This window comes from Carcharhinus amblyrhynchos, chromosome 11, assembly GCF_965287045.1.
Source record: "Carcharhinus amblyrhynchos chromosome 11, sCarAmb.v2.hapA, whole genome shotgun sequence".
Classification (NCBI taxonomy): Eukaryota; Metazoa; Chordata; class Chondrichthyes; order Carcharhiniformes; family Carcharhinidae; genus Carcharhinus; species Carcharhinus amblyrhynchos.
The window spans coordinates 36,391,340-36,408,311 of record NC_137334.1 but is presented as its reverse complement, the minus strand read 5'-3'; the positions used below and the strand labels follow the sequence as shown (position 1 = coordinate 36,408,311).

Genomic DNA, 16,972 nt, shown 5'->3' with positions numbered 1-16,972 from the left:
AGTCATGCAGGAATTGTCCAGAACATAGAACATAGAACATTACAGCGCAGAATAGGCCCTTCGGCCCACTATGTTGCGCCGACCAATTAAAAAGCAATGACCCTCTAACCTAAACCAATCCCTTTCCATCCATAAACCTATCCACGGATCTCTTAAACGCCCCCAAACTAGGTGCATTTACAACTGCAGCAGGCAGGGCATTCCAATCCCTCACCACCCTCTGGGTAAAGAACCTACCTCTGACATCCGTCCTATAACTACCACCCCTTAATTTAAAGCTATGCCCCCTCGTGCTAGCTTTCTCCATCCGAGGAAAAAGGCTATCACTGTCCACCCTATCTAAACCTCTAATCATCTTATGTGTTTCAATAAGGTCCCCTCTTAGCCGCCTTCTTTCTAACGAAAACAACCTCAAATCCCTCAGTCTCTCCTCATAGGACCTCCCCTCCATACCAGGCAACATCCTGGTAAACCTCCTCTGCACCCTCTCCAATGCCTCCACATCCTTCCTATAATGTGGGGACCAGAACTGCACACAGTACTCCAAGTGCGGACGCACCAGAGTTTTGTACAGTTGCAACATGACGCTGCGGCTCCTAAATTCAATCCCCCTACCAATAAACGCCAAGACACCGTATGCCTTCCTAACAACCTTATCTACTTGATTCCCAACTTTCAGGGATCTATGTACACATACACCTAGATCCCTCTGTTCATCCACACTATTCAGAGTCCTACCGTCAGCCCTGTACTCTACACATCTGTTACTCCTGCCAAAGTGAATTACCTCACACTTTTCCGCATTAAACTCCATCCACCACCTCTCGGCCCAGCTCTGCAACTTGTCCAAGTCTCTCTGTAAACTATGACACCCCTCCTCACTATCTACCACACCTCCGACTTTGGTGTCATCAGCAGATTTACTAATCCACCCAACTATACCCTCATCCAGATCATTTATAAAAATTACAAACAGCAGTGGCCCCAAAACAGATCCCTGAGGCACACCACTTGTAACTGAACTCCATGACGAATACTTACCATCAACCACCACCCTCTGTCTCCTATCTGCTAGCCAATTCCTGATCCAATTAACTAAATCACCCTCAATCCCATACATCTGCATTTTCTGCAGAAGCCTTCCATGGTGAACCTTATCAAACGCCTTACTGAAGTCCATATATACCTCGTCAACTGCCTTACCCCCATCCACCTCTTTGGTCACTTTCTCAAAAAACTCAATAAGGTTAGTAAGGCACGACCTACCCTCCACAAAACCATGCTGACTATCTCCAATCAATTCATTACTCTCTAAATAACTATAAATCCTATCCCTAATAATTTTTTCTAAAACCTTGCCCACAACAGAAGTGAGACTCACCGGTCTATAATTCCCGGGGAAGTCTCTGTTCCCCTTCTTAAACAATGGGACAGCATTCGCTATCCTCCAATTTTCTGGCACTATACCTGTGACCAACGACGACCTGAAGATCAGAGCCAGAGGCTCTGCAATCGCCTCTCTTGCCTCCCAGAGAATCCTAGGGTAAATCCCGTCCGGCCCAAGGGACTTATCTATTTTCAAACCCTCAAGAATATCTAGCACATCCTCCTTATCAACTGCAATACTATCCAGATTACAACCCTGTAACCCAGTGTTCTCCATAGCTACATTTATGTTCCCCTGCGTGAATACCGAAGAGAAATATTGGTTCAATGCCTCTCCAATCTCTTCTGGTTCCACACATAACTTCCCACTGCTGTCTCTAACTGGCCCTAATCTTGCCCTAACCAATCTTCTGTTCTTAACATATCTATAGAACGCCTTAGGATTCTCCTTAATCCTATCAGCCAAAGTCTTCTCATGTCCTCTTCTTGCCCTTCTTAACTCACTCTTTAACTCCCTCCTAGCCAATCTAAAGCTTTCCAGTGCACTACCTGAGCCCTCAAGTCTCATCCTGACATAAGCCTCCTTTTTCCTTTTAACCAGCGAATCAACTTTTTTAGTGCACCACGGTTCCCTAGCTCGACCATTTCCTCCTTGCCTGACAGGGACATACATATCAAGGACTCGCAGTAGCTGCTCCTTGAAAAAACTCCACATTTCGGACGTTCCCAGACCCTGTAGTCTCCTAGTCCAACCTATGCTTCCTAATTCTCTCCTAATAGCCTCATAATTACCCTTCCCCCAGCTAAAACTACTGACCTGAGGTTCATGCCTATCCCTTTCCATCACTAAGGTGAACGTTACCGAATTGTGGTCACTATCACCAAAATGCACACCAACTTCCAAGTCTAACACCTGGTCTGGCTCATTTTCCCAGCACCAAATCCAATATAGCCTCACCTCTACTTGGCCTATCTACATACTGTGTCGACGAAACAATAGCTTCCCCTGAACCATCTCTGTGCTGGGAACCAGCTGACAAACCGATTTGAATTGCTAAATTTGGATGGTTCTGTCTGTGATAGGCTCATAGTTACTCTAAAAGGGTTAGAAGAAATAAAACACTTCTAACTTCAGAGTAATTATTTTCAATACCCAGACAAGCCATGCCCAGCACTCCCCTCACATTCTGAATCCCCGATTCCCCGATGTCTGAACCCTCACCACTGCCCCCAAGGTCCAACCCTCACCTGATTCCCTACCCCACACGGTCCAACTTGACCCTCCTCCACCCAATCTAAATCGGCACATGCCCCCATCCTTCCACCACCATCCCTGACCCACCCTGACTTTCCCCTTCCTCCCGTAACATGACACAAACTCCTCCCCCCAACTCCACTTCTGACACGATTAAACCCTCCTGACCAGCCAAATACCATCCCCTTATCTTGCACTCTTACTTTCTCTCTGGTCTGTCAATTTCACTGAGCCCTTTAAACTTACCTGCTTTTTGGAAGCCAGTGCAGTAAAAAGGGTGCACAACTTCCCTGAGTTCACTGGTCTTTGACCGCATTGGAGTCTGTGGGAACCCTCTTGCTGACTCCCCAAACAGCTCCAACTAGCAGAGGTTTCAAACAAGTTTCCTGGAGCAGGGAAACGCACTGTAAATTCTTGAGGGAGGCATGGTGGCACAGTGGTTAGCACTGCTGCCTCACAGCATCAGGGAGCCGGATTCGATTCCCAGCTTGGGTCACTGCGTGGGGTCTGCGTGTTCTCCCCGTGTCTGCGTGGGTTTTCTCTGGATGCTCTGGATTCCTCCCACAGTCCATAATGACATGCTGGTTAGGTGCGTTGGCCATGCTAAATTCTCCTTCAGTGTACCCGAACAGAAGTGTGAAGACTAAGGGATTTTCACAGTAACTTCATTGCAGCATAAGTGTAAGCCTACTTGTGACTAATAAGTAACATTTAATAATTAGACTTTAACTTGAAATTGCAGTGGGCCATCACTTTCTGACAATATTTGGAACTCATGGTCCATTGACAATTCAATTCTCCCAGGATTTTAGCACAATGTTTTGAATATTTTTGAATTATGTTATCCTCACCTTGTTGCACTGTATTTTCTGACTACTGAAATTACTAAAATCTCATCAAATCACATGCAGCAAATTGTATAATTCTAAGTATGTTGCTAAGAGAACATGACATATAAACATATGAACAAGTCTTCATTCTGCTTTTTTAGTTCATGAAAGTTAGAAATTAAAGGGAGCTGATGGCTGCTTGCAGAAGTTGAATATTTCACAGCAACTCCCAGCAAATCAAGTTTGATGATCTTCCTCGCTGCTGGTCAGGACCATGTTCAACTTTGTCAGCAAGTTAGCAGCAATGCCTGTCCTCAATCAGCAACACTCACATCCAGTGAAGCACTTCACAATTTCTGCTCTGTTTCTTTTCACTTCTATCATTTAGCTTCGAATGAAGGATTTATCCCTCATAATAATTTCCCCAGTTTGCATCCTAGCTGCATGCTTTATGTGGCATGTGCAGAACGATTAGCATTAATTGCTGACTGGTTTCAAAGTGGAAGGCCAGTGGAAACATAAATCACGCCGTTAACAGGCTCCATTCACCAGTGAAATCGCAAGTTAACTTTCTGCAGTGAGACTATTTCATTTTTACAGCACAAATGCAGGATTCTCTTGACATCCAGGAGAGTTTGATGGCAAGCTGCAGTTTTTGCAAGGCGAACAGTAATGCGTTGCCTATTGTCCAGAAATGTGAGATGACTTGCAACTCACTCTGTACCTTTCCCATGCCACAAATTGCTATTTTTCTTCATGGGTTAATGTTAATGGGCAAAATGAACGCAGTGTGATGTTTGCTGCAAATTGTGTATCACCCAACTGTTAAATACCCATCTCCATCATCTTGATGAATTAATGAATGAACAAATACCTACGTTTGCTGTAAACATACATAGGTTGTAGCAAAGCGGAGACAAACATTTGTGCTTCCCTTCGATAGCTCAGCTGGTAGAGCGGAGGACTGTGAAGATTCAAACTGCCATCCTTAGGTTGCTGGTTCAGTTCAAAGGCAGTCCAATATCCACTTTTAACCATGGCATGTTGGTCTAGGGATATGATTCTCGCTTTGGGTATTGCAATTAGCAAGTTTACAAGAGGTCCCAGATTTAAATCCTGGATGAGCCCTTTACTGTTGTGGGCCAGTGGTGCAATGGATAACATGTCTGACTATGGATCAGAAGATTCCAGGTTCGACTCCTGGCTGGCTGGCTCGCTGTCAGTGTTTAATTGGCTCCATAGCTCACTGGTTAGAGCACTGGTCTTGAAAACCAGGGGCCATGAGTTCAATTTTCGCCAGAGTCTGTGGGTAAATGTTTGGAGACAGCATGGTGGCACAGTAGTTAGCACTGCTGCCTCACAGCTCCAGGGTCCTGGGTTCGATTCCTGGCTCGGGTCACTGTCTATGTGGAGTTTGCACGTTCTCCTCGTGTCTGCGTCGGTTTCCTCCGGGTGCTCCAGTTTCCTCCCACAGTCCAAAGATGTGCGGGCTAGGTTGATTGGCCATGCTAAAAAAAATTGCCCCTTCGTGTCCTGAGATGCGTAGGTTAGAGGGATTAGCGGGTAAAATATGTAGGGGTAGGGCCTGGGTGGGATTGTGTTCAGTGCAGACTCGATGGGCCGAAGGGCCTCTTTCTGCACTGTAGGGTTCTATGAATTCTATGAAATGTCTGTGTGGAGTTTGCATGTTCTCCCCATATCTGCGTGGGTTTCCTTCGGGTGCTCCAGTTTCCTCCCACAGTCCAAAGAAGTGAGTATGTTGATTGGTCAAGCTAATTGTCCATTAGTGTCAGGGGGATTAGTAGTGTAAATATATGGGGCTACGGGGATAAGGTCTGGATGGGATCATTGTCAGGTGTAGGCTTAATGGACAGAATGGCCTTCTTGTTCACTGTGGGGATTTTATGATTTCCAAGATTTGACAAATTAGTTGAATCATTTTTCCAACTTGAAATGTAAATTGTTTCCTTGTTAGATTAACACAATATTCTATTCAATTCACTTTAATCATTCATGTGGTGTGTGCTTTATTGGCAGAGTCAGCATCTGTTGCCCATCCCATTGCTCTTGGGAAGGTGGTTGTGAGGCAGCTTTTTGACCTAAAGGCACTTTCATGATGCTGCTAAAGGAGGGAGGGGATTTCAGGACGTTGACCCAATGAAGCAATGGCAGTATCTTTCTAGGACAGTTTGGTGTGTGGCTTGGGAGAGTGTGTGGAAGGCGCGAGTCAGGAGTGTGATGGAATACACCCCACTTGCCTGGATGGGTGCAGCTCCAACAGCACTCAAGAAGCTCAACAACTATCTGGACAAAGCAGCCTGCTTGATTGGGCGTCTTCCACAAACATCCACTCCTCCTACGACTGACCCTCAGCAGCAGCTGTGTGTAGTATCTACAAGATGCACTGCAAAAACTGTCCAAAGTTCCTTAGACAGTACCTCCCAAATCCACGACCGCTTCCATCCAGAAGGACAAGGGCAACAGATACATGGAACACTACCACCTGCAAGTTCCCCTGCAAGCCACTCACCAACCTAACGTGGGAATATATCACTATTCCTTTGGTTGTTTGGTCAAAACCCTGGAATTCCTTCCCTGACAGCATTGTCAACCTACAACACATGGACTGCAGCGATTCAAGAAGGCAGCTCACCACCATCTTCTCAAGGACAACTAGGGACGGGCAAGAAATGTTGGTCGGCCAGCGATACCCATGTTCCAGAATGAATAAAAGACATTTGGAACAGAAAGCTGCCTGAGATCACCATCCCAAGAGTGATCTCTGCTTTTCCCAGGGCGTTGCTGGGCATCTCCTGCCTTTGTCCTTCTGGTTGTTAGTGGCCGCTGGCTTGGGAGGTGCTATTGAGGAAGACTTAACAAGTTGCCACATTTCACCTCGTGGAACTTACACCCTGAAGCCACGTTGCAGCAATGGTGGAGGGAGTGAATGCCTAATATTTATCAGTGGAGCTGATTCCTGAATCAAATAAACCAGGGAAATGTCCCTGAACTTGAACATCTCTCTGAATTATAGAAGCAGGAAATTGATAGGGAAACTATCTGCAATCCTTCTCAAAATTCCTCCCAGTTATGCTATTTAATAATATTGGTGAAAATCTAGAGTGGAACTAATTAAACTAAAAGAAAAACCTCAAAGTAGACTTCTGCTAAGAAGGAAGAACCAAATTGGAAAGCATTTTGAAAAGTACTTTAACAGATTTGCGCATTTAACTTTTCATACCTTTGTATTGATCGCACCAGCCAAGCTTCTCAATGGCAACAGAAACAAATTAATTAAATTAACCACAAGCAGCATCAGGAAAAGGTTAAATAAAAAATGAGCAAGGGCGGGGAGAAAATTTGACATTTCTGGATCATAAAATGAGCAGCAGCGGAAACAATCCGATACAGATATTTATGGAAGATGTACTTTGCAAAGGAAGTACCACTTCCTCTACATTTGTGTGCAATCAGGCACAAGCAAATTCATTTAAAAACACAGTTGGAAAGATTGACTAATTAATTAAATAAAACCTGGAGGCTGCCTTGTTTCCCACTGGCAGCGGGAAATCTAATTATGTAAACAGACAACAGTACATTTCAATGGACATTGGTCCCAGACAAAGCACCAACACAATTACTAAACATTAGAGCACTTATTTTGTGGTCATTCAAAAGGAGTTCTGAGTATGGCTCACTATGAGAGGAATTAATTAATTAGAAACCTTAAGTGGAATTTATTTCATTTACTGGAAGAGTTCATCAAGCCCAGCAGGTCCTGAGAAGCTGGTTGCTTTGGCTCCATGCAAGCTGGCTGCTTCATCCTACCTCCTCAACACAACTCTCTCCACCATGAACTTAACTAGCTTTCCCTAAATTCACTTGTACGAGTCATCTTTACCACTCAGTCAAATTATAGAGGTTTACAGCATGGAAACAGCCCTTCGGTCCAACTTACCAATGCCTTTTTTTTAACCACTTCATTGAGTAAATTTAATTGAGGGTGGGAGGAAAAATTGCTGTGATTTCCACTGACCAAAGAGATGGATTTTCACACCAGATTTATGGCTTTTCACTTCACTAATTATGCACGAACCTCGTGGCAGGGACAGCCAAGGATTCATCCATCCATCTGATCCTTTGTGAGGTACAAGGTCCTGGTGCCATGTATAAATGGCACCTGCAGAGATATTCGCTCAGTGCACACCAAGTGTGGGTTGAACGTCTGCATTATCATGGCAAGCAATTGCAACAAATCTAGTGTTTCCTTATTCAGCAAGGTTTCCTTGGAGATTCTTCTCCAGGCTCTCCAAGAAAGGTGGGTGGTCCTCCTTCCAAGGGATGGGCGGGGTGGGGGTGATGGTGGGTGAGGGGGGGTGGTTGTCCTCCCACCAGACCTTGACAAACTAGAAGATGTCATTAGGGAGGTCCTGCAGTGCAGGAAACAATGAGTAATCTGATGTTCTCTGCCAGGTTACATGAAACTTCTCACGCCAAACTTACACTCTCATAAGGACACCAAGCCAAGATCATAGGGTTCCATAGTGGCACAGTGGTTCGCACTGCTGCCCCTCAGCACCAGGGACCTAGGTTCAATTCCTGGCTTGACTCACTGCTTGTATGGAGTTTGCACATTCTCCCCATGTCTGCGTGAGTTTCTTCCAGGTGCTCCTGTTTCCTCCCACAGTCCGAAAGATGTGCCAGTTTGGTGCATTGGCCATGCTAAGTTCTCCCTCATATACCCAAACAGTATACCCAAACAGATGCTGGAGTGTGGCAACAGGGGAATTTTACAGTAACTTCATTGCAGTGTTAATGTAAGCTGACTTGTGACAATAATTACAAATGAACATTAAAAAGATACTGCACACTTACTGGGGAGAGCTCAGCACATACAATGGGCCTACAAGGTTCTCCAATATGCATTCATCCACAGTGCTCACAGTCAATCTGTCTGTCTTTGTGAAGAGTAAGGTAGCTCACAATCGATGAGGGGGAGACGAGGCTGGAGAGAAACTCCAGGGCTCAGAAGATTTTTCTCTAAAGAGGATGAAGCATCAAAGCTTGCTGGAGGTGTGTCCAGTCGCTCCACCTTCTCTCTGCCTGTGACCCCATCACCTCCAGCAGGTTAGACTGAGGAGGGTGCACCTAAGCTAGAGCAGGAGATTCTTGGCAGCCCAGTGCCCTCAAGGCCTTGGGCCTGCAGAGGACGATTGCCAAAGTCATCTCAGACAAGAGGATGCAGCAGGCAGCAGGCTGTTTTGCCTCTGCTGTGAATCATGGGGTTGCACCTAGACATATAATGGTGCATTTAGAAAAACTAAGACACTGGGCCCTCTTTTACCATTTTGATTCTAAGTGTTGGGCGGACTTGAAACTGGGAGGGTTTTAGATCCAACTTTTAGACCCATCCTCTGGCGCCCCCATATGCATTCTTTCTGCAAAAATATCAGCAATTCTGAATCGTGCTGCAAAAGCCTGTGGGCAGGGCTTACCACACCCAAAACTCTCCAGCTCCAATTGGGGTCTCCAACTGCGCATGCGCAGAAAGAAAAGGTAGAATGCTGCTCCCCGGCCACATCCCTCCTGGGCTGGTTAATATCCCCCCTGGCTTCCACAGGCATTGCCCAGCCCCATAATATTACTGACCCCCTTATCCTCCTACCCTCTCTGCCACCCTGATCGATCCTGGGCACCCCCCCTCCTCCCCCTCATTGATCTCAGGCAGAGTGGCAATGGACCCTCCCTTCCCCTTCATTAATCTCAGGCAGAATGGCAACGGACCCTCCCCTCACCACTCCCGCCACCACTGATCTCAAGCAGAGAGTTGCCGGATGCTTGGCACTTACCTCCTCACTAACTGGAGCATCCGATTTGGAGTTTCGCACCGAATCTGGATGAGTGAACGCGGTGGTGAAGCGGGAAGTGCTGGTAAGATTGGGCGTGTAGCCCATTAAGTCAATTTAAATGCATGCAAATGCATTTAAATGGCTCCACTCCCATTTTGGGCGTGGTCCCCATGGCAGCCATTTTCTGCTCTTGGTAAAGGTGAGGAGGCAGGTGCAGAGGCGGGCGCGGATCACGCTACTCACCTCATGCCCAGCTTTAGCAAATGGACAAAGGCACTTCCTGAGTGAAAATTATGGCTGGATGAGACACATCCAGTGTCATCAAGTAAGTCTTGCATCTGGGTCCGATGGTATTTGAGTCCTTGGGAATTGAGCTAAGGTTACTGTCAGTGATTATCCTGATGCAGTCACAGTGAAGATGATGATTTGTAATGTTATAAATATTTGCCACCAGCACCTTTGCAGTCTTTTCACCAAAATGCATTTTGCAATAGTGATTATCTTGTGATTTTGAGGTTTAGATTAATGTTGTATCTATTGTCAACCATCATAGCCTCCCTGTAATGTAATGCCATCTGTGTTTAAGGCTGAACATTATTCCCTTATTAACCCCCACCGTGATGTTGAGCATGGGTGTTGGTTCCACTCAGTGACATTTGAAATGTCTGCTGGACAGCAATGTGTGTGTAATGTCACTGATGTGTACCCATTCTGATGAATTTGTCCACTTACCTGTGATGATCGTAGTTTGCTTCTGAACGGCTAGCTAGCATTTCTCACGGAATCCCTCGGAGGTCACAGAACACAGATCAATATGCAATTAACGGCATGACTGTGCCCTCATTGACTTAGGGCTCCTGGAAATAATCAGCCTTTGACAGCTGGGTAGTGTCGAGATCTGTAATGGTATGAAAACAATGCTGATGTTTCTCTCCAGTGCTCAGCAGCAACTATGAAGGGACTAAGTTAGCAGTGAATGTTATGTCTGACTGGACCACATCCCTCGCAAATACACAGCCAACTCAGGATGTGAACCTAGCAGGCTTCTGACGAATGCAGGGTAATGAGCATTTGTCAATAATCACACAAGTATCCCGCTGAGCCAATATTTCAGACAATGTTAATTAAACTCCCAGGTTTGGCTGAGTGCCTTCGCATTACTGTGACCTGTTGTCTGTTGGCATACTGGAACTCGATATCAAAGATGCAGCCTCTATATTAGTGATGCATGAGAGCTGTTGTTTGCAGAGATGGTCTTGTATGAATGTTGCTCCGTCTTGAGGCAATCAGTCACTAGTCATTGACAAATATTTCTCATCCTAGAGCCGTCTTGCTATGATGCTGTCACACAGGCATGAGTGCATAAATGTGTGTTATAGAGTTTCAGCCTTTTGAGAAATGTCATGACCACTGACTTGTGACCACCATGGTTGAAAGGAATGCACTATGAGTAGTTGCTTAAAGATGTGTGCTTGTGACATGCTAAGTACATTCCACATTGGCGACATGATGCCCAGCTGACTGCGCCTTCCATCGGTAGAGTTGAAGGTGATATATGTTTACTCAGTGTTCGTTGTTAGATTATTGATCTTTCTTGATATGTTGAAGATGACATTGCAAATGTTGTGTCTCATTCATCGAAGCCTGAAGCATCTGCACTTGTAAGAGCTTGTCTTCACCTTTGAAAAAACAAGCTGGAAAAATCAGCTGTTGTGGGCTCTCAGGACACGCGAGAGATCATCACAATAAATCTTGGAGATTGATGGGGCACCCTCCAACAGTCTTGGTCAAAGCATTGGGAGCATGGCCCTGTTTGATGCTGGAATCAAGCATCTAATGCACAATGAATCAGCTTGGTTCCTTTCCTAAAGGTGTGCATTCAGGTGAGGATCCATTTCATTTAGTTGTTACATATAGTGATAATTGGCATCTGATCCTTACAGAGGCATGTCAGAATGGATGGCTGGTCCAAGAATCAATGACCGGGTCTGCTGACAGAGGCAGCATGGACCCTACAAACATCAGTGTTCCCTATACATTGGTCATGGCATTCAATAAGGAGATAACTGAAGGACTGGGTATCCATAGTTACTGGCAGAGCCACTGGGGAACAATCAACACAAAGATAGCTGCTGCTCCTATCACTTGGGTGCTTTGACCCTAATGAAGACCCTCACTGTGAATACACAGTTACATCTGAGGGGAAAGCTCAGCCTGCAAGGAATGGCCTTAGTATGCAATATACAGATTAGGGGGGAAAGTCAAACACTGAAAACTGCATTCCTGCCATGCATGCAGAGGGAGACCATTCCACTGGAAATACTATTGATTGCTCAATTGTCTCCATTCACAGAAACAAAGAGGAGTGCAGAATGCAGCCTGTGGGCAATGATACTGTCTTGATATCTTTGATTAGAATGGAAAGAAGGGCCCATCGCTGACCGGTACAGCTCAGCGAAGAATATCACCCAGACGAAAAAGAGCCAGCAGTGTCGCAGGAAAACCCAGGCTCCAATGAGGAGAGACAAAACCCAGAAAGCCATTTGGTATGACCAAGGGTCTGGAGAAGACAGAGCTCATAATGGAGCTAAGCAAGTGACAATGTTGCAGATGCCTTCACTTGTCTGGGATGTGGAGCTGATGCCACATGGACTTGGAGAGGATCCAATGCCAGTAGCTCTGAAGGTCACCACTGTATTGAATGCTTTTTCCCTAAGGGTCCTTCCAGGGCTCCACTGGGGCTTTTACAGTATATCATAATTGATTACACATACGATAAGGGAGGTAACAACTGCCTTTTTCAATAAATCTCATCACTGTGCTCCATATAGATGTAGCAAGGCAGGTTTTCAAAACTGTGAGATTCACTATGATCTCAGGCTATCCTCTAGCGCAGGGTGCTATCGATTGTACACATGTGGCCTTGGAAGCTCCCTGGTAGCACCCTCTGAGATTCATTAATAGAAAAAGCTTTCACACTCTGAAGGTCCGGCTAATTTGTGATTGCAGAAATCATGTCTATGCTAACAGGGAGCTCATATGACTTGTACATTTTAAGTCATTCCCTAGTGCCTGTTTGTCATCCATAGTCTATAATTGAGGAGAAGTAAAATGCTGCACATTCAGTTGCAAGGTCCTGAGTAGAGCTGCCTATTTATCACTTCAAGAAGCATTTCTGATGTTTGTTCTGCTTAGGCAGTGCTCTCCAATGTACCACATCACCATTGATATCACGCACCATCATTGTTGGCTGCCCCCTGCACAAACTAGCATTGAAAAGGAGGTTTTGACCACAGGGACACGTGGAGAAGCCAAACACTGCCTTGAATCAGGAGGATGTTGAATCTGAAGGGTGTGGAGATTAAGATGAACCATGTATCATTGCACGGGCCCAATGTTCCTATTGCTGCCTCATAGCTACGAGATGCCCTGAGATCCCACCCCAGTTGATTTTTCTAGCTTGTTTTTTTTAATTGCGTCATTGTAATGTGATCTCCAAAATTATGCTGCTAACCTTTGTCTGCGAGATCAGCTGGCAAACTCCCCCATCATACACCCAGTCCCTCTCACCATCCTGTATCCTCACCACCTCCAAATTCCCCTTCCTCCATCTCTATCCAACCTCCTCCTGTTACTCTTCAATCCATCATTATCTATGTGGATATTCCTGTTCTTCCACTGGAAGCCCTTTAATGTTGATTTCCCCTTGCCCTTTGTTGACCTGACCCCACCTCTCCTCGAGGTCACATGTGCCCTGATCTTTGGGACCCACCACCACTGCCAATATACCCATGGCTTTTCACCCACTGACTTGCAGGATGCAGACGCCTTCCATGAGAATAACTGTGCCATCTGCCTCCTAGTGCCATGACCATAACCCCCAGGATTATGATAACTGACCACGGTCCACAAACCATATGAAGCATGACCATCACAGAGAGGTCTTTCCCCACCCTAGACTATGCAGAGTCCTCTATCATGGTCTGTGCAGTCCCAAGACAGCCTCTTCAATATGCCCCTAACACCATGGCTTCAGTCCTAAGACAGTCTTGGACTTTTTCTTGAACCTTCTTATAACTCTTAGCCTAGTACAGTCTTTCACTACTCTACTCCATTCCTTGAATACCTGGTGGTGCTGCCTCTGACACCCACTCCCTGCCCATGCTCTATAACCACCCTCAATGCCCCAACATTTTCCTGCTACTGTCTCCCTCCCATCAAAGGAAACTGATGTTTTCTATCGCACCAGATTTAGTCACCCCGCCCACCACCATTCCCACTGCTGGCAGACAGAAATTCCACCCACTGACCTCTGCACATACTTAACAAAAGAAAAATGTGGAGGCACCAGACAAAGAAAAAGGCACTAAAAGTTAATGATGGAAGTCCAAAAGACAGCACTGGCAATCACTAGGATGAGCTTCTGAATTGGAATGGGGCAGATATTTTATACAAATGTGGGACAAAGTTCTCTTTATTTTACTTTTCAGCCTTTTAAAGGTGGCCACACCTTGTAGGGGATGAGCATTTTGCAATATAGCAAGAAGTTCAGTGGAAAACTAGATGACAGTCTGCATTTTTATGACATTTGTGAGTACAGTAGAGCTGTTAACCTATTTGATTATAAGGCAGTGGGTGAGAAATTGGCACTCTGCTTAGCACATTTTTTGTGTCCTGTACAGTTCAGAAATGTGTCCATGCTGTGTCTGTGCACTGCATGGGATGCCACATTGGTAAGGACATTTGTGCAAACACAGTGAGCATCCACTGGCAGTGGGCAGATTGTGTAATGCTGATTCAATACCGTTAGTGCCATTTTGTTACTCAGTGTTCCAAATAGTTTCCTGTTTTAACCTTGAACACATAAATACACATCCAGCAGCGGGAAGTGCTATTGAAATAAATCATTAAAGGTAAGTTGTTATTTAGAACAAAGAGAACAAAGACCTAGCAAGCCTGTGCATTTCTAAAAACCATTTACCGAAACATGGTGCATATGCCTCTATTCTCTGTCTATTCATGTATTTGTTAAAGTTCTTCTTAAATGTTGCTATTGTATCTGCTTCTACCACCTTCTCTGGCTGTGCATTCCAGGCACTTAACACCGCCCGTTTAAAAAACTTGCCCCTCACATCTCCTTTAAACTGTCCCCCTTTACCTCAAACCTATGTCCCCTACTAATTGACATCTTATCTCTGGGGAAAAGATTCTATCCATGCCTGCCTTAATTTTGTAAACTTCAATCATGTCGCCCCTCAGTCTCCATTGTTCAAGAGAAAATTATTTTTCAAACATTTGAGTGATTTGACATATTAGGTTCTTTTAATAGTTGTGTTCTAGTGTTGCGACGTCTACAGAGAATGATGTAGCAGGTGCTGAAGGACTCTTGCTAACTTCAAGGTTTCCACACAAATCAGTTGCTCCCAGGCATGCATGAATTAATAGGCATTCCCCTTGGAAAATACATTCCCCTTAGAAAGTATACATGACAACGAGAATGAAGAGGTTACACAGAGCAGGGCAAGCTGCTAGAAGATAAAGGAGGATGTGAGAGAGAGAAGCTCTCAGCTGAAGTCCATAGATATCCAGGTCATTCAGGGAAAAATTTCCCGTGCGAATCTTAGTGAGGAATAAGTTTTTATTTTGGCAAAGACACAGAATTCTGTCATCCACTGTAGCCACAGCTACAATTGCATACCAAATCCAGTGTGCCAGTAGCTGTAATGGTGACTATGTGAATGAAGCATTATACATCTGATTCCAGCTTGGGCTGGAACTATTTGTCGCATCTGACAGTTTGTCACTCAATGTTGCATAGGGGAGTACAGTGAGTTAATGCAAAGAGAGATAACTACAATTCATTGTCTCCTGCCAGACACCAGTAGATGAAGTGAGCAGGTGGCTTTTGTGGGATTGCAGACTTGGCCACAATGCAGGGTCCTATTGATTGCCACACATTGCTTTCTAAGTGTCGTGTATCAACCCTGCCGTATAGTAGATGCAAAAGGCAAACTGCTCCTTGAATTCCCTTGACATTCAGCTGGTGTGTGACCATAGGCAGTGATTCATGCAGATCAGTATTAGGTATCCTAGCAGCCGTCATGGCAAACCACTATGTGTCAACTGTGCAAAAAGAGCTATCCTCTGTACACTTGGCTCATGGCTCTGGTGAAAAACACATGCACACATGGGCAGCATGCCTACAATGAAAGCCATGCTCCCACATGTGGTAGAACAGTTCATTGACATGCTGATACAATGGTTTCCCTACCTTGATGGCTCTAGGGGAAGCTTGACAGTAGAGTAGTTGTCAGGATTCATGGTGGCCTGTTGCACAACTTTACCATCACAAGAGGACAGCTCTTGCCACCAGCTACAAGGCAAACAGCTGAGAAGCATGAGTAGAAAGAGGAAGAGGAGGAACAGGAATAGAGGAGAAAACTAGATAACCACTTTTTTCCGGGGCTATCTATGAAAAACTGATCTAATTGTGCTACTACTTTACCCCAGTTGCCCATTCATCATTCGTTCCAAACACTTTTCCTTCTCTCTGTCACTGACCACCATAGTATCCATTTGATCACCATGCGAAAATAAAAGTAACCGCAAAAATAAAATATTACAAATCAAATTTATGAATTGAGTGGTGACACACTTCCAATGGAAGAAGCCTGCAGTTGGCCATACAGGATGATCTCCAGCTGCACCTGAGCCTGGAAGGCCCAGTTTCAGACTACATCGTCTCAGCCTGTCCTCAGGGCCAGGACATCTGTCAACTTGCCTTGTAAGAGATATCAAAGTGAGTTAGTGAGTATGGTGCAATGCTGTTGGGTGATGTGGCTGTCATGGTTGAATAGCTGGTAGTATGTGCGAATTGAGAGGCACACCCATGCTTCCTTGTGCAAGGATAAGGTGGAGCAAATGAATGTTAGTATGAGTCTTGATTAATAGCGATTCCTGATATAGATCATGGAATCCTACAGTGCAGAAGGAGGCCACTCAGCCCATCGAGGCTGCACCAACCACAATCCCACCTCCGTCCCCATAACCCCCTGCATTTACCCTAGCTAGTCCCCTGGGCACTAAAGGGCAATTTAGCAATGCCAATCCACCTAATTTGCATATCTTTGGAGTGTGGGATGAAGCTGGAGCACCTGGAGGAAACCCATGCAGACACGGGGAGAATGTGCCAACTCCGCACAGACAGTCACCCAAGCTGGGAATTGAATCCAGGTCCTTGGCACTGTGAGGCAGCAGTGCTAACCACTGTGCCACCTATGATAGTGATGGCGGCGAGATGAATTAAGCAGTGTCTGATGCCAATAGTATAGTTGGTCAGATACATCATTGGAAGAAGTATTCACTGATGTGTGAAGTCACTGGCTGCCTTGTGGGATGGCAGTCAGGTGCTTAGGGTGAAACCCCTGACTTCCATCTCCATGGCTACTTGTCTATGTCTGAAGGCCTTGTGGCTGTCCAAATGTACATCTCCTTCTGTTCACCTCCTCCCCCACCAAGGCCTCCAAAGCAGCAACTGAAAAAGTTGGAGCATGTGTTGTACCTTGTTGTTACATTCTTCAGTTATTCCCAGAGCAAATTCACTTATTAAATAATAAAAGCAAAATACTGCGAATGCTGGCAATCAGAAATAA

The 16,972-nt window shown here is 45.3% G+C and overlaps 1 non-coding gene across 1 annotated transcript; it reads left to right on the top strand.

Moving 5' to 3' along the window:
• The first annotated feature begins 4,610 nt into the window (after nucleotides 1-4,610).
• Nucleotides 4,611-4,687, top strand: trnah-aug (transfer RNA histidin (anticodon AUG)). The gene has a single exon. It is a non-coding gene; the product is annotated as a tRNA-His (tRNA).
• Nucleotides 4,688-16,972: the final 12,285 nt, after the last annotated feature.